This window comes from Artibeus jamaicensis, unplaced genomic scaffold (assembly GCF_021234435.1).
Source record: "Artibeus jamaicensis isolate MK-2021 breed Jamaican fruit bat unplaced genomic scaffold, CSHL_Jam_final contig_659, whole genome shotgun sequence".
Taxonomy (NCBI): Eukaryota; Metazoa; Chordata; class Mammalia; order Chiroptera; family Phyllostomidae; genus Artibeus; species Artibeus jamaicensis.
Genome location: NW_026521916.1, coordinates 1189980 through 1211094, shown reverse-complemented (window position 1 = coordinate 1211094; position 21115 = coordinate 1189980). Strand labels below are relative to the sequence as shown.

General features: G+C 38.1%; 1 pseudogene; it reads left to right on the top strand.

Annotated features, from left to right (window-relative positions):
• The first annotated feature begins 20601 nt into the window (after positions 1-20601).
• On the top strand, positions 20602-20895 carry LOC119047608 (non-histone chromosomal protein HMG-17-like; annotated as a pseudogene).
• Positions 20896-21115: the final 220 nt, after the last annotated feature.

Here is a 21115-nt window from a genome sequence, read left to right as displayed (position 1 = left end):
AACCAAGATCTGAGGACTGGGCGCCCACCTAGAAACTCTGTGCACAAGTCATGGTATGCCGCGTGGTTTGTATCCCTTCTGGTCCTGTGTTTGTCTGGGTCCCCTGGCCAACCTCGGCTGAAAAATCCTAGGGATGGAGCAGCACCACGCCAGGCGCTGGACCCCCAAACTGTGCGCAGGCTGAAATCCCCTGAACTCCCCTCTGGTTGGGCCACTTGGCAGGTCCCAGCCGAAAAACCCTAGGGAGGGAGGTCTGGGCACCGAACGCTGTCCCAGGCACCGTTAGGCACTTGCCCAGATACACTGCGTGTAGGGTAACTAGTCCCCCAAATTGTGCACAGGCTGAAATCCCTTCCACACCTCTTTGCCTGGGCCACTTGGCCGGCCTGGCTGAAAAATCCCAGGGAGAGAGCCGTCGGGGTGCTGAATGCTGTCACAGGCGCTGCTGGGCACTAGCCACTGGGCACTAGTCCCCCAACCATGCACTGGTGGATATCCCTGCTGTTTCTCTTTGCTCCGTCCCTGAGACTACTATACCACTGCTTTCTCCCTACCATCTGGTTCCTCCATGACCATCGAGGTTTCTGGTCCCTTATTTTCATATATTCTTGGCAACTGCTGGCTTGCTGGCTTTTCCTCCTCCAATCGGACAGGTTTCTCTCCCTTATGTACTAGGAACTGGTGTCTGCTCCGTCCTACTCCGTCACCATCCTAAAAGCCCTCTCACATAGTTTTCTACATCATTTTAATGACTAACCTATAGTCTGTCACAGGGATATACTATAATTTTATTCCAGAAGCTCACTATTAATGGATGTGTTAGTTATCTATTACTGTGTAATAAATTATCCAAACCTTATGTGAGATAATAAGTGATAGCTGTTTAAAACAGCTATCACTTATTATCTCACAGTTTCTGTGAGTCAGAAATCTAAGCACAACTTAGCTGGGTCCTCTGACTGAGGGCCTTTTACAAGGCTGTGGTCCAAGTCTTGTCTGGAGCTGCAGCTGCCTCAAGGCTCAAATGTTCTTCCAGCCTTACTCATGTGGCTGCTGCTGTTTTCAAGTTGTTGCTGTATTTGACTGGAGACATCAATTCCTTGTCACATGGGCCTCTCCTCTCCATGCTCACAGCATAGTAACTTACTTCCCCCAAAGCATGGCTTGTAAGAGAGAGAATGTGAGAGATGGCACCCAAGATGGAAGTCACTGTCTTTTGATACCCTAATCTAGGAAATGTCATATCATGATTTTTACCATATTCTATATGCTAGAACTTAGTTAGTTGATCTAGCCACTTAGAATTCTCCAGGGGAAAGATCATCCAAAGGCAATGAGTACGTCTTAGAATGACTACCACAGTAGATAAGAACACACATACACAGATCAAATAGTAGAATATTTTTAAAATATCTTAGAGGAAATGAACAGTGGAAATTTTCAAGACTCAGTATTTCAAACATTGTCATGGCAAACTTTTCAAGGCACCTCAGAATGTGAGCCAAAAAACGTGAGCAAGGTATCTCAAAATGTGAGCTAATTTGTGAACATTTTACAGTGTGTTATTGAATTTAAAAGGCAAATTTTATACCAATTCACTCTCATCTTCCTCCTAAACAAAACATTCATCACACCAGTCTCTATTACATCTTCATCAGATTGTTATAAGGATGAGAGAACACAGTGGAGGGAGAATAAATTCACCCAAAGTTCACCAAACTCTTTGGCCTGGCATTGAGCTCATCCACAGCCCAAACCCAGGCTGTTTGTCCAATCTCTTCAATGACATGGTCTGTTTGGTTCACTTATAATCCTAAAAAGTAATGCTGATTTCCCTCCTTTCCAACTGTCTGAATTCTATCCATCTTTCTGAGTTCAATCCAAATGAACACAAACTTCTTTCTTCCTCTCTGGGCAAGCCCTACCATTGTTCCAGCCATCACTCAGGTCTGTGCTATGGTTAGAAGACGGAAGAACTGAAAGAACTGCAAAAGTAAGGCTTAAGACAAACTGAAATAACATAAATAGAAGCCCTAACTTCTGCAACAACAATGGCCATAACATAGCAATGGCAGTATGTCCAATACCACTTGGGAGAGGCACTGAGCCCAGTGTAGGTTTGATAGACCCTCATATGAAAAATCAGGGCAGGCTAAGGGAGACTCCAGAAGTATGAAAGCAAAACCCAAAAGCAAATTCTTAGGCCCAAGACCAAGGTGTAGACCTGGAATTAGACATGAATCAACAAGAAAGGGCTAAGTGCAGTCACATAAACTGCTAGTTACAAGAGAACACACATTTGAACATTAATATGTATCAGCCATAAGTTTATATATAGCTTAAGCAAATAAATATTTAGCTCTTTTAAACACACATTTACTAAATTACTAAGTGAAAAGTCCTTGTCAAATACAAAATATTGAGTGTGGCAAAATCCACCTGAAAGGAGTCCAGGTACAGAGATGTGAGGTACATCTCAAGCTCAATCAAGAAATGACTTGCATCTTCTCTGTCAGTTTCTCTGCAGTATCAGTCCATCAATACTGAGGCACAACTTACTGTACACAATTAGAAGGAAATACACAAGGCAGATCCTCAGTCCCCTCTACCACCAAGAAAAACAGCAGGAACTCAAGTGCTGATTCAGTGGAAAACTGGGAGGTCAGGAGTGTCTTCGACACTGTTAGTCCTTGGATTCTGAGGCCATTGGAATTAGTCTGAGCACTGCAAATTTACTGCAGATGGTGCTTACCTCTGGGGGCCCTTTTCCAAAACCTCACCTCTAGGTGACCTTTTCTGAAAGCCTTCTAAAACCCCAAAAACTATGGGACAGAAGTCTTTACCCTACATGTATGTGTTGGCTGCTTTTTATTTTTCTAGCAATTGGTTGGGTCTTGTGAGAAGAGCAAAGATGAATGGACTTTGGTCCTTGTCCTCACAGGACTTATAATCTAGCTGGTGAAACCAAACACAGTCATCTTAAAAATGAAATGGTGGCACAGCTGCAGTGGATGATTTGTGCCACATGAGAAGGTAATCAATTAATGGGATGGCAGGTGGGTAATATACATACCAGTCTGCCAGCTGCGGCTCACTGCACAATGGCATGAATCAGGACAGAGAGATGGAAACAAAATGACTCAAGACACAGATGTGTATAATCAAACTGGAAAAGCAACTATGACAAGGTGGTAGGTAGGGCAGGAAAGGCAAGAGAAGGAGAGCTCCCTACTTCTTTCCACCTCCCACTTACAGGATATCGTGCCTCAATATTCCCCTGACCAGAGCCCCTTGTTAAGACAGATCATTTTCCATCCCCCACTTCATTAGAGGGAAGAAGTATATTTCAATTATCTTTTATTATTTTCTCAGCACTTTTCAGTTCTGCTGTTTGGCTTGCTCTATCTCAAGTTCATTAAACATGGTTTAAAATATTTTACCTTACTCCTTTATTCATTTAGTTCTTTAAATGAATTCCCTTCCTAACTAGTGTTTTATTTTCACTCTTTCATTCTAATTATCTTCCCAGCTGTAAATATCATCATACAACCATGTTTTGGCAATAAGTTTCTTTTTCTTTTATCTTCTAATTGAAAGTTACCTTAAAATTTTTCCAAGACTCTTCTTCAGACACTTCATTTTATTTCAGTCTTCCCTGTGATTTTCACCCTCTCAGGTTGGAACTTTTTCCCTTCAGGATGTCAAACACTAGCTTTTCGTTTAAGTTTCTCTCTATTCAGTTTATCATTTTTTCAGAAAGACCTGTACTAGATCCTGAAATTCACCATAAAATAAATGATATAGTTGTAACAAAATCCAGCTGATTTCTATAGGATGTAATAAGACAGAGTTTTCACCTTGATTCAACCATATAATAGACATCTACAGAAAAAGGTTGAAAGTAGAAAGAACAGAGTTTTTGTTTTCAAAAAGAAACTACACTTGATTGTAATGGTTCCTATGTGGGTTTTTTAAAAATAAGAACTGGAACTAATTTTTTTCTGTTCCAAAAAAAAATATGGCATTGAACAATGTCCTAGATCAAATGGACTTAACTGATATACATAGAGCCTTTCATCCCAAAGAAGCAAAATACACATTCTTTTCACATGCACATGGAACATTTTCAATGATAAATCACGTGATAGGAAGCAAAACAAGCTCCAAAAAATTCAACAAAATTGAAATCATATCAAGCATTTTCTCCAACCACAAAGGACAAAAACAAGAAACCAGCCTCAAGGAAAAAATTCAAAAACATTTAAACTCAGGGAGACTGAATAACATGCTATTGAACAATGAATGGGTCAACAATGAATGGAATTGCACAGGAAACCAATAGCGATGAAAAGGAAACTGGGACTCAAATCAATGGAGTGGACCAGAAGAAAGCAAATAATGGCCAAACAGAAAAGAGTCAAGAAGCAAGAATTCAAAAAATGAGGAGAGTCTTAGGAACCTCCAGGACATCTTTAAATGCTCCAACATCTAAATTATAGGGGTACCAGAAGGGGGAAAGGAACAGTCACCAGTGGAAAACTTATTAACAAATAATAAAGGAGAATTTCCCCAATCTGGCAAAGGAAATAGACTGCCAGGAAATCCAGGAGGCTCAGAGAGTCCCAAAGAAGTTGGACCCAAGAAGGAACACACCAAGGCACATCATCATTACATTAGCCAAGATTAAAATGAAGGAGAGAATCCTAGAAGCAGCAAGAGCTAAGAGGACAGTCACCTACAAAGGAGTCCCCATCAGACTGTCAGCAGATTTCTCAAAAGAGACCTTACAGGCAAGAAGGGGCTGGAAAGAGGTATTGCAAGTCATGAAATCCAAAGACCTACAACCAAGATTGCTCTATCCAGCAAAGCTTTCATTTAGAATGGAAGGACAGATAAAGTGCTTCTAAGAAAGATAAGATCAAATTCAAGGAGTTCATCATCACCAAGCCCTTCTTATATGAAATGTTAAAGGGACTTATCTAAGAAAAAGAAGTTAATAAAAACATGAACAGTGAAAGGACTGCAAACTCACAGTTATTAACAACCACACCTAAAACAAAAGCAAACTAAAAGGACAGCTAGATCAGGAGTGGAAACATAGAAATGAAGATCTCAAGGAGGGTTAGCAACAGGGGAGTGGGAGGAGGAGAAGGGGGAGAAGGTACAGAAAATAAGTAGCATAGACAGTAGATAGAAAATAGTTGGGGGTGCAAGAATAGTATGGGAAATATAGAATCTAAAGAACTTCGAGACACATGGTCATAAACTAAAGGAGGGGTAATGGTGGGGACGGGGGTGTAGGGTGGAGGGGAATGAAGGGGGGAATAGAACAACTGTAATGGCATAATCAATAAAAATAAATAAATAAAAGAAAAAGATTATGGAAGAAATCAGAAAGTTTCTGGAAACAAGTTAAAATGAACTCACAACAATCCAAAACTTATGGGGCAAAGCTAAGGCATTCATAGTGACACAGGCCTATCTAAAAACAAATAAAAACATTTCAAATAAACAACCTAACCCTACACTTACAAGACTTTGAAGAACAACAACAAGGACATGCCATAGCAAGTAGAAGGAAGAAAATAACCAAGATCTCAGAGCAGAATTAAATAACTAAAAGAATCATTGACTAGAGACTAAAAGAATCATTGAATCCAGGAACTGGTTCTTTGAAAAAATAAACAAAATCCACAAGCCTTTAAGCAGGCTCATCAAGAAAAAAAGAGAGAGGGCCCAAATAAACACAATTAGAACCGAAAGAGGAGAAATTATAACTGATACCACAGAAATACAAATGATTATAAGAAATTACTACAAAGAACTGTATGCCAAGAAATTTTAAAACCTAGGTGAAATGGACAAATTTCTAGAAAAATATAATCTTCCAAAACTGAATGAAGAAGAAGCAGAAAACCTGAACAGACCAATAACAACTGATGCAATTGGAGCAGTACTCAAAAAGCTTCTGACACACAAAAGCCCTGGACCAGACAATTTAATGGGAGAATTTTACAAAGCATTTAAGAAAAATCTAACTCCTATCCTTTGCAGACTATTCCAAAAAATCCAAGAAAATAAAAGACTCCCAAACTCTTTTGATGAAGCCTGCATCATCCTAATCTCAAAACCAGGTAAAGACACAACAACAACAAAAAAACTTCAGGCCAATATCACTGATGAACATAGATGCTGAAATCCTCAACAAAATATTGGCAAACCACATGCAGCAATACATTAAAAAAGGTGATACACCGTGATCAAGTGGGATTCATTCCAGAGATGTAAGGATGGTACAATATTAACAAATCAATAAATGTAATACATCACATAAACAAAACACAAGACAAAAATCACAGGATCATGTCAATAGATGCAGAAAAAGCATTTGATAAGTTACAGCACCCATTTGTGAAAAGAACATTTAGCTAAGTGAGAATAAAGGGAGCATTCCTCAACATTATAAAGGCCATATATGAGAGACCTACAGCCAGCCAACATCATACTCGAAGTGCAAAAACTTAGAGCTTTACCAAGATCAGGAACAAAACAAGAATGCCCACTTTCACCACTCCTATTCAAGAAAGTATTGGAATTCCTAGCCACAGCAATCAGACAAGAAAAAGAAATCAAGGCATCCAAATTGGAAAAGAGGAAGCAAAACTGTCATTGTTTGCAGATGGCATGATAGCATACATAGAAAATCCTATAGATGCCACACACAAAAAAAAAACCTCAACCTAATAAGTGATTTTGGCAAAACAGAAAGATACAAAGTCAATATTCAGGAATCAATGGCATTTTTGTACACCAACAATAAAATATCAGAAACAGAAATCAGGGGAAAAATCCCTTTATTTTCTTTGTGTAGCCACAAAGAAAATAAAGTACCTAAGAATAAACCTAACCAAAAAAGTAAAAAACCTGGGCTCAGAAAGCTACAGAAGAAATAAATTAAGGAAGACCCAAACAAATGGGAGCATGTACCATGTTCTCGGATGGGAAGAATTAACATCAATAAACTATCGATACTACAAAAATCACTTAGAGATTCAACTCAATCCCTATTAAAGTACCAATGATATATTTCACAGATATAAAACAAATATTTTAGAAATTTATATGGAACCATAAAAGACCCCAAATAGCTTCTCCAATTTTGAGAAAAGAAGAACAAAGTAGGAGGGATGACAATACTTTATACCAAACTGTATTAGAAGGCCACTGTAACCAAAACAGCCTGTACTGTCATAAGAACAGGCACATAGACCAATGGAACAAAAAATAGATCCCATAAATAAACCGAAGTCTCTACGGTCAATAAATATTTGACAAAGGGGAAAGAAGTATAAAATGTAGTAAAAATAGCCTATTCAACAAATGGTGTTGGGAGAACTGGATGGCTACATACATAAAAATGAAACTCAAGCACCAACGTACACCATACACCAAAATAAATTCAAGGTGGATAAAAGACTTAAATATAAGTTATGACACCATAAAAGTCCTAAAGGAAAACATTGGCAGGAAAACCTCAGACATTCCATGCAGCAACATCTTCACTGATATGTTCCCTAAAGCAAGGAGACATATCAGTGAAGGAAAGAATAAACAAATGGAACCTCATCAAACTAAAAAGCTTCTGCATGCCTAAAGAAAATAGTATTAAAATGAAAAAGAACCAACCATACAAAAAAACATATTTGCCAATGACACCTTAAACAAGGAGTTATTCTCCTTTATATAGTTGCCAAAATATATAAAGAACTCACGTGACTCCACTTCAAGAAGACAAGCAACACAAATAAAAAAGTGGGCAAAAGACTCGAACAGACAATTCTCCAAGGAGGACATACAGAGGACCCAGAAACATATGAAAAGGTGCTCAGCATCACTAGCCATCAGAGAGATGCAAATTGGAACCACAATGAGATACCACCTCACACTAGTCAGAATGACCATCATAAACAAATAAAAAAACAGGTGTTGGAGAGGTTGTAGAGAAAAGAGAACACTAGTGCACTATTCATGGAAATGCAGACTGGTGAAGCCACTGTGGGAAACAGTATGGGATTTCCTTAGAAAACTAAAAATGGAACTGCCTTTTGACCCAGATATTCCACTGCTGGGATTATATTCTAAGAGCCCTGAAACACCAACCGAAAAGAACCTATGAACCCCAACGTTCATAGCAGCACAATTTACAATAGCCAAATTCTGGGAGCAACCTAAGTGCCCATCAGTAAATGAGTGAATCAAGGAACTATGTACAGTTACACAATAGAACTCTACACAGCAAAGAGAAAGAAGGAGCTCCTACCCTTTGCAACAGCGTGGATGGAACTGGAGAGCATCATGCTAAGTGAAATAAGCCAGGTGGTGAGGGACAAATACCATATGATCTCACCTTTAACTGGAACATAATCAACAAAAGTAAAAAGCAAACAAAATATAACCAGAGACACCAAAATTAAGAACAATCTAATAATAACCATAAAGGAGTGGGGAAGGACAATGAGGGAAAGGGTTTTCAGGAACTACTATAAAGGACACATGGACAAAACCAAGAGGGAGGGTGGAAGTAAGGGAGGAAAATGGGTTTGGCTGGAGTAGGGGGGAGTGGTGGGGAGAAAATGCAGACAACTGTAATTGTACAATAATAAAATAATTTACAAAATGATTTTGTCTGTTCCATGATTTGATAGTGAGTGTTGTATAGATGATAAGGAAAAAACCACTATTTAACTGTGTACAAAAAGAAAGCCAGAGTGAGCATGTCAGCTCATGACTCAGGGAAGTCATTTCACTTCAATGACTATTTTCAGAGGGTGCCCATCTGCAAAACATAGAGGAACTTTCCCACCAGGACCCACCAGTGCCTCCTAAGAGTAGTGACTGCCAGGACACGAAAGGTACAACAAAGAGAAAATGGGTACTTCTCGGTTATTCTTTTGGGATTTTCCCACTGCTATGAAAATGGACCAGGGATCTCTCCTGTGGAGGCAACTGCTGCATTTAGAACTAACATTTGGAAAGATGGGGGTTAGGAGACGAGCTGGGAAGTGAATTCTGAGAAATTCCTGAACATGAGGAATGGGTGGGCCTAAGTACTAATTGAATGTGCATTTGCAGTTGAACTGACCCAGAACTGAGTTCTCTTCTCACTATTTGAGGTGCCATTGTCTATAATCAGGACTCCTGAAAATATGACATAAAATAATCAGCAGAGTGATATTCTTTAATGATTGCAAACAATTTCCCTTTAATAATTATGTCAACTCAGAAGGAAAATACAATATTGAAAGGTATATAAATCATAGGAAGAAACTCATATAATTTCTCATTAGAGGAGCAAAAAGTCCCAGAGTAGTGGGAAGCAGCACGTGCTGATTGGTGATGCTGTTCAGCTTGGAAAGTCTCCTGAACTGACAAAGAGTCCTCTATATCTGAGAGCATTGCTGATGCCTTTCACAACCACATTCACCCAGCCTCTGTCTATGTCATGGAATCAGCATGAAGTGTCAGTCTTCAGAAATTGGTAGTATGGTGTTTAAAATCTCTTGCTTGACCACTGAAACAAATACAAAATAATATTGAATGTAAAAAGGTCCTTACACATAGTAAGTTTGATGAATGAGTACAAATGACTATATTTGCCATCAACATCATACACTTGTCAGGATTTGATTTTGTTTCTAGATGGCTGTATTTTGTTTGAATGTGCTGAAGGTTCTAATAGATGCAGTTACTCCACTGAAGTCTATGACTGTGTGAGGTAACGCTCATCTCAGAATGTGCCACTTATCTCAGCACCCAGTCACGTATGGCCCCTATTCTGATAGATGGACACAAGGCACCAAGGGGAGTGACCTCAGAATCAGAAGAATACCCACTGTGCAAGGACTAAAGAAAGGTTTGGTCTGAGAAGCAGCAGTGGTATACAAAGAGCTCAGCAATGAGTGATGTCTACACAAGCAGTTGCTAGCAAGATTCAAGACAGAAAATGGGGTTTACTGAGAGTGGAAAACTCAGGTCAAAATTCCTGTGTTTCACTACCATAACAATGTATGTGAAAAACATATCCAATAACAGGAAGATGTATATGTGAAATATAGAAAACATTCTTATAATTCAATAAGAAGATAAATGACCAATGTGAAAAAGAAGATATACAGATGGCATTCAGGTACATGAAAAGATACTCATTAGTCATCAAGGAAATGTGAATTAAAGCTATAAGGAGATACTGTCACTCTCCACTAGAATGGCTATAATTAAAAAGATTATTAATTTGCTGTCAAAATGTGGAGAAACTGCAACTGTTATATACTGCAGATAGGAATATAAAATGGTAAAAACACTTTGGAAACAGTTCAGCAATTTCTTTCATAGTTAAACCCAACCATATAGCCTAGTAGCCATCTGATTCCTAGGTAGAGAAATGTAATCATATAATCACACAAACACTGGTAGACCAATGTTCACAGTATCAATAGCTTTCCTTGTAATAGTTCAAACTAGAAATATTTCAAGTGCCCAGCAGTAGATGGATGGGTAGACAACTGTGGTCTATTCTTACAGTGGTGTCCTGTACAACAGTCAGAAGGGATGGAACATTGCATGAAGAGGTGAGGACATGACAACATGGATGAATCACAAAGTAATCATGCTGAGTAAAGAAACAAAGCAAAAAGGAGTAATACTGTATGATTCACTTATATAACATTCCAGAAACTAAAAACTTATCTATCGTGACATAAATTAGATCAGCAGTTGCACTAAGATGAGGAAGGGATAAGAGAAGGAGAAAAAAAAGAGATAATGGAGGCACCAGGAAGCTTTTGGGGTTTCCTTATCCTGGCCGTGCTGATGGATTCATGAGTGTATGTGTATATCAAAATTCAACAAAATTTATACTTAATATATATGTAGTTTATTGTGCCTCAGTTATAATCAATTTAGCACTTTAAAAAAGAAATGACCATGTCTTCACAGACTCCATTATTAAATTACAGTAAGATCTGAAGTTCTATTTTAAATCAAAAGTCTCAGTGTACACCCACATGAAATCATAACTCAGACATCAAAAAATAGTGACATTAACCCACTATACCACAGAAAAGAGGAGCATATGTAGTCCATTTACATTTAAATGACTAGTTAAATGAAAAAAAGTAATTCTACACTGCCAGTCAAGATGGAGGTAGACAGACATGCTTTGCTTCCTCACGCAACTACAAGAAGAATCACAACTAACATTAAAACAAAAAACACCCAGAACTGCCAGAAAATCAAACTGTATGGAAATCTGACAACCGATAATTTAAAGAAGCCAAATTCATCTGGACAGGTAAGAGAGGCAGAGACAGGGAGTTGAGGGCAGAGAAGACATGGTGTGGTATGGCATGGAAGCAGTGGTGGTAGTGGTGGCAGTGGCAGTGCTGGTGGAATGGGTGGCCCTACATTCGCATGTGGTGGGTAAAACTCAGGAGGAATACCTTGGGAGTCAGTTATCTCAGCCCCAGGACAGACCATGCAACCCAGCACTGTCCAGTGTCAGGAAGATAAAGCCTGACAACTTCTGGCTATAAAAATCAGTGAGGATTGGAGCAGTGGAGGAAACTGTCAGTTTTTCAGGAAAGTCCATTTGAAGGGCCCACATGGGCTGAGAACCTACACAAACCCACCCACTCTGGGAATTACCACCAGGGCAACAGCCAGAAGTGTGTCAGTCACATATGGGAAATGGGTAAAGTGACTGGAAATGGGGCAAGTGCCAAGCAAACCTCCAGAAGCCAGGCAGTGGCATTGCCCCTCCCTAACCCTTACCCTGACACAGTGCCACAAAGCAGTGAAGCAGGTTGCCCTACCCTGGTGTATAGCTAAGGCTCCACCACGTACAGCTCAACAGGTGTGCTAAGACAGGGAATCAAAACAGCTCTACCTAATATATAGAAACAAACACAGGGAGGCTGACAAATTGAAGAGACAAAGAAATATAGTTTAAATGAAAGAACATGACCAAACCCCAGGAAAGAACTAAACAAAATAACAATGGAATTCTATGCAGCAGAGAGAAAGAAGGAGCTACTACCTTTTGCAACAACATGGATGGAACTGGAAAGCATTATGCTGAGTGAAATAGGTCAGGCATTGAAGGACAAATACCATATGATCTCACCTTTGACAGGAAGCTAAAGAATAAAACAAACAAGCAAACAGAATAAAAACAAAGACACTGAAGTAGAGGACAAGTGGGCAGCGACCAGAGGGGAGAGGGAAGGGAATTTAAGGGGAAAAAGAGGGAGGGATTTTGAGGAACAAGTATGAAAGACACAGGGATGAGGACTGGGCAGGGGGGGAATGGGAAGGAGGAGGGAGAATGGGCGGGGGGGGTGGGATGGGAGAAATAGATTTAAAAAAATGAACTTGAACTACAGTAAATGTATAAAATATGAAAAATAAATAAATAAATAAATAAAAAGACAAAAAAAAAGAACTAAACAAAATGAAGATAGCCAATGCACCAGATGCAGAGTTCAAAACACTGGTGATCAGGATGCTCAGAGAACTCTCTGAGTATGGCAAAAACATAAAGGAAGAAATGAAAACTACACTAAGTGAAATAAAGAGAAATCCACAGGGAACCAACAGTGAAGGAAAGTAAGCTGGGATTCAAATCAAGAATTGGAACGTAAGGAAGAAATAAACATTTAACCAAAGCAGAATGAAGAAACAAGAATTCAAAAAAATGAGGACAGTATAAGAAAACTCTGGGACATCTCCAAAAGTACCGACATCTGAATCATAGGGATGCTAGAAGGTGAAGAGGAAGAGCAAGAAACTGAAAACTTATTTGAAAAGAAGGTGAAAGGAAGCTTCCCTAATTTGGTGAAAGACATGGACATACAAGTCCAGGAAGCACAGAGAGTCCCATACAAGTTGGACCCAAAAAGACCACACCAAGACATATCATATCATTTGGTATGCATAGACATACCAAAGGTTGAAGACAAAGAGAGAATCTTAAAAGGAGCAAGAAAAAAACAGAGTTACCTACAAAGGAGTTCACATAAGACTATCAGCTGATTTCTCAAAAGAAACTTTGTAGGCTAGAGGGCCTGGCACAAAGTATTTAAAGTGATGAAAACTGAGGTTCTACAATCAAAATTACTCTATCCAGCAAAGCTATCATTTAGAATGGAAGGGCAGATAAAGTGCTTCCCCTACAAGGTAAAGCTAAAAGAATTCATTATCACCAAGCCATTATTACATGAAATGTTAAAGGGACTCATTTAAGAAAAAGAAGATCAAAACTGTGAACATTAAAATGACAACAAAGTCACAATTAACAACTGAATTTAAAAATCAAAAAACAAAAACAAACTAAGAAAACAGCTAGAACAGGAACAGAATCATAGCTACAGAGATCATTTGGTGGGTTATCAGCTGGGAGAGGGAAGTGAGAGAATGGGAGACAAGGTACAGGGATTAAGAGGCATAATGGGAAGGTACAAAACTGTCAGGGATATAGTCTAGGAAATGGAATAGCCAAGGAACTTAAATGCACCACTCATGGACATGAACTAAGGGGGTGGGATTGCTGAAGGGAAGGGGGTACCTGGTTGATGGGGGCAAAGGGGAAACATTGGGACAACCATAATAGTATAATCAATAAAATGTACTTAAAAGAGAAAACAGTAATTCTTATGGAACAGGAGACAAAAAATATTGGTTGACAACAGCCCAAGAAAATGTTCTGTAATAGGAATACCTAAGTTAAAACTTCAGTCTCACCAGTTACTAGTTTGAGGGACCTTAATCAATTATGTTACCTCTGTGTGGTTAAAGGATCTTTACAAAGTGTATAAAATAGCAATACTAAAAATGTCTACAACATAGGTAATAGTGAGAATCTAATGAAAAAAATATGTGAAAGCTTTCATAAAACTAGATAGCATATAAGAATTAACAAATGTATTCTGACTATAATAATTACTAAATACCAGGCAGCATCCTAAGAGCTTCTCACTCATGCAGTCTTTCCAACAGTACCATGATTTCTCCCATGCTGTGGATGAGTACACAAGGGTTTAGAGAGGTTAGCTAATTTGCCATAGGCATATATCTAGTACGTTGTATGGCCATGATTTTTCACACAGGTTTCTCTGACTGCATAGCTCTTAGTCATAAACATTGCATAATACTGCCTTCTCCTGTGACTTATGTGTGAAGGAGACCCAAACCTGGTATGGCTAGATTCCCCAATGCAAGAGGTTTCCCAAACTCTGTGGAATGTGTGGTCTCAGATAGAAAGGAGCTCTGGTATAAAACAGTTTTCAAATTCCCTCCCTGTATATGTAGGTAGGTAGAGACCACCTCCACTGCCAGAATAAAGAATGATACCATTTTCATGAAAAATAATACTGCGTGCATGTTTATTCCTAAACCTATAGTAGCCATTTTCACTATCAAATGAAAGTATGCATGCAGGTGAGAAAGCCACCACTGGGACTCATCTGAATGGTTAAGGAAAGACATGGGAAGCAAGGGTTCCTTTTGGGACTCATGACTTTATCAGGCACTTTACTGAGGCTTTTCTGTTTCATTAATCCATTCATTTTCCTACCCATTCTTCTGTATTCCTGCTATGTTAAAAACTTCTTCAACTGCCCTCTTCTACTTCCTACTGTTCTCATACTGATTGCTCATTGATTATTTAATTAAATATATCTAATATCTTGAGCTAGCCAATGAAATAGTTTTATAAAAGTAAAATGGGGAAATGAGAATAAATAGTAGTTTAAAATGATATCCAGCCAACTTTTCATTTCCTCATTACACAGGCAGAAACAGAGAAGCCAATTACAAAAAGAGACTCCAAATAAATCATTAAAAGCATACTTTAACTGTCTCTCCAATCATCTGTTTAACAAATAATAACACTTACACTATTAGATGATCACTTAAATTTTGATCTTCAAAATGGTTGAACAAATAAGAACTATAGAATAAAAACACTCAGCAAAGTGGGAATTGAGGGAACATTCCTCAATATAATAAAGGCCATTTATGAGAGACCTACAGCCAATATCATACTCAATGGGAAAAAACTAAAAGCTTTTCCACTAAGATCAGGAACAAGACAAGGATGTCCACTTTCACCACTTCTATTCAATATAGTATTAGAAGTTTTGGCCACAGCGATCAGGCAGGAAAAGGAAATAAAAGGTATCCAAATAGGAAAGGAGGAAACAAAACTGTCACTGTTTGCAGATGACATGATAGTGTACATGGAAAATCCTATAGACTCTACCCAAAAACTGCTCGAACTAATTAATGAATTTGGCAAAACAGCTGGTTACAAAGTCAATATCCAGAAATCAAAGGCATTTTTGTATACAAACAATGAATCAGAAGAAGCAGAAATCAAGGAAAAAATCCCATTTGATATAGCAAAAACAAAAATAAAATATCTGGGAATAAACCTAACCAAGGAGGTAAAAGACCTGTATGCAGAAAACTACACAGCACTGAAGAAAGAAATCAGGGAAGACACAAACAAATGGAAACATATACCTTGTTCATGGATTGGAAGAATTAACATCATCAAAATGTCCATACTACCCAAAGCAATATACAGATTCAATGCAATACCTATTAAAGTACCAATGGCATATTTCACAGACATAGAACAAACACTTCAAAAATTTATATGGAACCATAAACGAGCCCGAATAGCAGCTGCTATTTTGAGAAAGAAGAACAAAGTAGGAGGGATCATAATACCTGATATCAAACTGTATTACAAAGCCACTGTAATCAAAACAGCCTGGTACTGGTATAAAAAGAGGCACATAGACCAATGGAACAGAACAGAGAGCCCAGAAATCAACCCAATCCTCTACAGTCAATTAATATTTGACAAAGGAGGCAGTAACATAAAATGGAGTAAAGATAGCCTCTTCAACAAATGGTGTTGGGAGAACTGGACAGCTATGTGCAAAAAAATGAAACTTGAGCACCAGCTTACACCATACACCAAAATAAATTTAAGGTGGATAAAAGACTTAAATATAAGCCGTGACACCATTAAAGTCTTAGAGGAGAACATTGGCAAGAAAATCTCAGATATACCACGCAGCAACATTTTTACTGATATGTCCCCTAGAACAAGGAATATAAAGGAAAGAATAAACAAATGGGATCTCATCAAAATAAAAAGCTTCTGCATGGCTAAAGAAAACAGTATTAAATTAAAAAGACAATCAACTGTATGGGAAAACATATTTGCCAATGATACTTCAGACAAAGGTTTAGTCTCCAAAATATACAAAGAACTTACATGACTCCACTCTAAGAAGACATCTAACCCAATTAAAAAATGGGAAAAGGACTTGAACAGACACTTCTCTAAAGAGGACATACAGAATATCCAGGGACACATGAAGAGATGCTCAATATCGTTAGCTATCAGAGAGATGCAAATTAAAACCACAATGAGATACCACTTTACACCAGTCAGGATGGCTATCATAGACAAAGCAACAAACAACAAATGTTGGAGAGGTTGTGGGGAAAAGGGGGACCTTAGTTCACTGTTGGTGGGATTGCAGACTGGTACAACCATTATGGAAAACAGTATGGAATTTTCTCAGAAAAATAAAAATCGACCTGCCTTTTGACCCAGCAATTCCACTGCTGGGATTATATCCTAAGAATCCTAAAACATCAATTTCAAAGAACCTATGCACCACAATGTTCATAGCAGCACAATTTACAATAGCCAAGAGTTGGAAGCAACCTAGGTGCCCATCAGTAAACGAATGGATCAAAAAACTGTGGTACATATCCACAATGGAATTCTATGCAGCAGAGAGAAAGAAGGAGCTACTACCTTTTGTAACAACATGGATGGAACTGGAAAGCATTATGCTGAGTGAAATAGGTCAGGCATTGAAGGACAAATACCATATGATCTCACCTTTGACAGGAAGCTAAAGAATAAAACAAAGAAGCAAGCAAAATAAAAACAAAGACACTGAAATAGAGAACAAGTGAGCAGTGACCAGAGGGGAGAGGGAAGGGAATTTAAGGGGAAAAAGGGGGAGGGATTTTGAGGAACAAGTATGAAAGACACAGGGATGAGGACTGGGGTGGGGGGAAATGGGAGGGAGGGGGGAGACCGGGTGGGGGGGTGGGGTGGGATTGGAGAAATAGATTTAAAAAAATGTACTTGAAAAGTAACTAAATAAAATTTAATATTAAAAAAATGTACTTGAAAAGTACCTAAATAAAATTTAATTTAAAATAAATAAATAAATAAATAAATAAACTATAGAATTTTTAAAAGGGGAATAAACAAACTATATGCTATACTGTGCTATGTATATTTTATATATATTATATATAACATACATCCTACATTATGTTTAATATATAATTATATGCCATCTATTGCAGATAATTATATTATAAATTAATATATAACATAGAATAAATTGAATTATGTATCAAATGTGTGTGTGGTATTTATTTTTACAGTTAATCTCAAGAGTAAACACCATCATAAAAATCCTTACTGAATTTTATTGATTTATTAAAATCATGTAACCAACTATATAAGCTCCAGAGTACCTCTTTATTGATGTAATAAAAATTTCCTATTATCATAAAGGAATTGTGCTGTGTATACTGTTCAATGCAATCTTTACTTCACCCTTTATAACAACACTTGATATTTTGCATAATTTTACAGAGGAAAAATTTTTAATGTAGGAATTTGATCTTACCATTTAGGGCAGCCTGCCTGCTCCTTCCCTGACTCTGGACCCCATTTTCCATGGGCCCTGTATGTTATAGAACTGCATCCCTCAGGAAAACAACAAGGTGCCCCAAGGAACACAAGGTAAGGACATTCAGATTCATCTCCATGTAGTATAAGAAGTTGAAACCTGATTTGATTATTAAAACAAGCCCAATTTTGGCTGCACTTGCTTGAGAATTTTACCTTTAAGGGTGTTCAGTTTTTGGCTTGAGTTAGATTTAAGTTTGGTGCATTTTTAGATACCCAGCATTAAAATGACTGTTTGTGTGTTTGGGGGAATTCCAAGTAGGTGTTGGTGAAAATGGGCCCAGCTCCCACTATTAAAACTGGAAGAGGCACATGTCCCCTGTCTCTACCTCCTGACCATAAGGTACAAAAAACATGTGGCCTGAGTTCAGCCAATTGTTTTAATGTTTCAGTTGTATTTCTTTCCATTACCATTTAGTCACCTTACAACCTCCTTCCCACCCCCACAATCACCACTGAAGTCAGTGATCAGAGCAGAGAAGCACCAACTCACAGACACAGGGCCACCAGCATGGTTGTAGTGGGGTTCCAGGATGCGATGTGATGGGGCAACGATGGCATTCAAAAGAAATCCACCCTGCTTGTGCCAGGCTGTGGCCTTGGCCATGATTCTGGCCACCCAGCTGCCTTTGGTTCTTAGTCACTTAGCTCCTGAGACTTTCTACTGACTATAAGAGCTCTCCAACATCATCTAATCAGTTCCACTGTGGTTAGGACAAACAGATTTTGTTCTCGTATGAAAAAACAAAAGCCCTGAAAGTATACCATAGATTCATCTTTTTCTCAAATTTGTGTTTTGTTCCAATGAAACATTTGTTACCATAGTAACATTTATTCTATATAAAACAAATTGTAACTCATACGTTGGGGGCAGTGTCTGAACTAATAACTACTGAATTGTGAATTTTATTCTAAATGCATTATTATTCCCTTTGAATGCAAAAAATAATTTAAATTGACCTAGTGCAGTCAAAAATCCATGTACAATTTTTCAAGATTAAAAAAATAATTGTATTTTTTCCATTACTATTTAACCCCCTTGGACCACTCCCTGCAATCACCACACTGTTGTTTATGTCCATGAGTCCTTTTCCCTTGAAATCTCCACCCTCTAATCTTGCTTCCCAATAGCCATCAGCCTGCTGTCTATGAGTCCATTTCTGTTATGCTTCTTATTTCAGTTTGTTCATTAGATTCCACATATAAGTAAAATCATATGGCATTTGTCTTTCTCTGACTGGCTTATTTCACTTACATTATGTACTCCAAGCCCATCCATGCTGTTGTAAAAGGTAAGATTTCCTTCTTTTTTATAGCCAACTAGAATTCCATTGTATAGATGTCCCATAGTTGTTTTATCCATTCACTTACTCATGTATACTTGGGTTGCTTCTATGTCTTGGCAATTGTAAATAACATTGCAATGAACATAGGGGTGTTTAATTTCTTTTGAATTAGTGTTTTGGGTTTCTTTGTTTTTTTAAATAATTTTATTTAGTTATTTTTCAAGTACAGTTTTTTGTCTATTTCTCCCATCCCAGCCCCCCCATGCTCCCCACCTCCCTCCCATTTCCACCCCCCCTTAGTTCTCGTCCCTATGTCCTTCATATTTGTTCCTCCAAATTCCTCCCATTTTCCCCCTTAAATTCCCTTCCCTCTCCCCTCTGGTCACTGTTCCCTTGTTCTCTATTTCAGTGTCTTTGTTTTTATTCTGCTTGCTTGTTTGTTTTGTTGTTTAGCTTTGGATATATTCCCAGAAGTGGGATCACTAGGTCAAAAGGCAGATCCATTACTTTTTTTTAGATATCTCTGTATTGATTTCCACAGTGGTTGCAACAGTCTGCATTCCCACTAGCAATGCAAAAGGGTTCCCCTTTCTCCACATCCTTTCCAGCATTTGTTGTTTGTTGATTTATGATGTTATCCATTCAGACAGGTGTATGGTAATATCTCATTGTGGTTTTAACTTGCATTTCTCTGATGATTAGCAATGTTGAGCATTTTTTCATATATCTATTAAATGAAGATGCTAGAAATATCAAAGAGATAGTCCCAGTCTGGGGGCCTGCAGAGACAGAGTTAAGACCCTGGACACGAGGAGAGATGGGAAACTGAGAGGAAAAAAATCTTCTAGTTTTGGGGCCAAGCATATAAAAAGTCTAATTTGGCCAACTTCTCTTTCCCTATTCTGTCCAGGACCAGCACAGGTGAGCTGGATGTCAGATCAATTGATGTCATAATTGCTACTCATTTTAAAGTAGTAGAACTTTAATTAATAATAATTTGTTATACAGTAAAAATCCTCATATCTGGGAGTACAATCCATTTTACATTTTAAGAGTCATTCATGCGATGGGTCTATCCCCTCAGGTATTTCAGATGAACTTCTTTTAATGTTCAATCTAAATATCATTTCATAATTTTTTATAGCTCAGATCTTTAAGTTGTGACTCAAGTATACTGGCACTTTGCCTCAGAAAGAACCATATTTACTCTCTGTACTAGTCAAGAAATACACAGTTGAAATTAGGCTTGTTTTTGTTTACTGCTATTATTGTGGTTTTTACATATTCCCCTTATGAATTTATTTTTCAGAGAATTTTTAATTTCTTAGGTCTTGCTGAAATTTGCTACAAGTTATAAATATTTCCCCAGCCTTTAAAACACCTGTGTTGGAAGAGAAAGCTAAAACAATCCCTGGACCGACCATAGCCCACATGCTGCTGCATCTCTGCATATAACCTATATGTCCTGCCACCATCGCCATCTTACCCGAAAGAAAGGCTGAAGGGGATGCTAAAGGAGATAAAGACAATGTGCAGGATGAACCATAGAGAAGATCAGTCAGCTTGTTGGCTAAATATGCTCCTCCTACACCAGAGCCCAAGTGCCTCAAATGACCCCTGCAAAGAAGGAAGAGAAGGTACCCAATGGGGGGGGAGGAAAAGAGATGCTGGCAAGGATGGGAATAACCCTGCAGAAAATGGAGATGCCAAAACAGACAAGCACAGAAAGCTGAAGGTGCTGGGGATGCCAAGTGAAGTGTGGGTATTTTTGATAACTATATATTTCTGCTGACTATATAATTTGAAATACTTTTTTAGCAAGTTTTATAAAAATGCAGAATTTTGTTTTACTTTTTTAAGTTATGTTTTTAGCACACAGAACACTACATTGTTTTGGGGGGGAAGGACACATAGTACTAAAAGGATGACTCTAAAGCTGGACTGACACGGAAAAAAACGCCTTTCCCTTATAGTT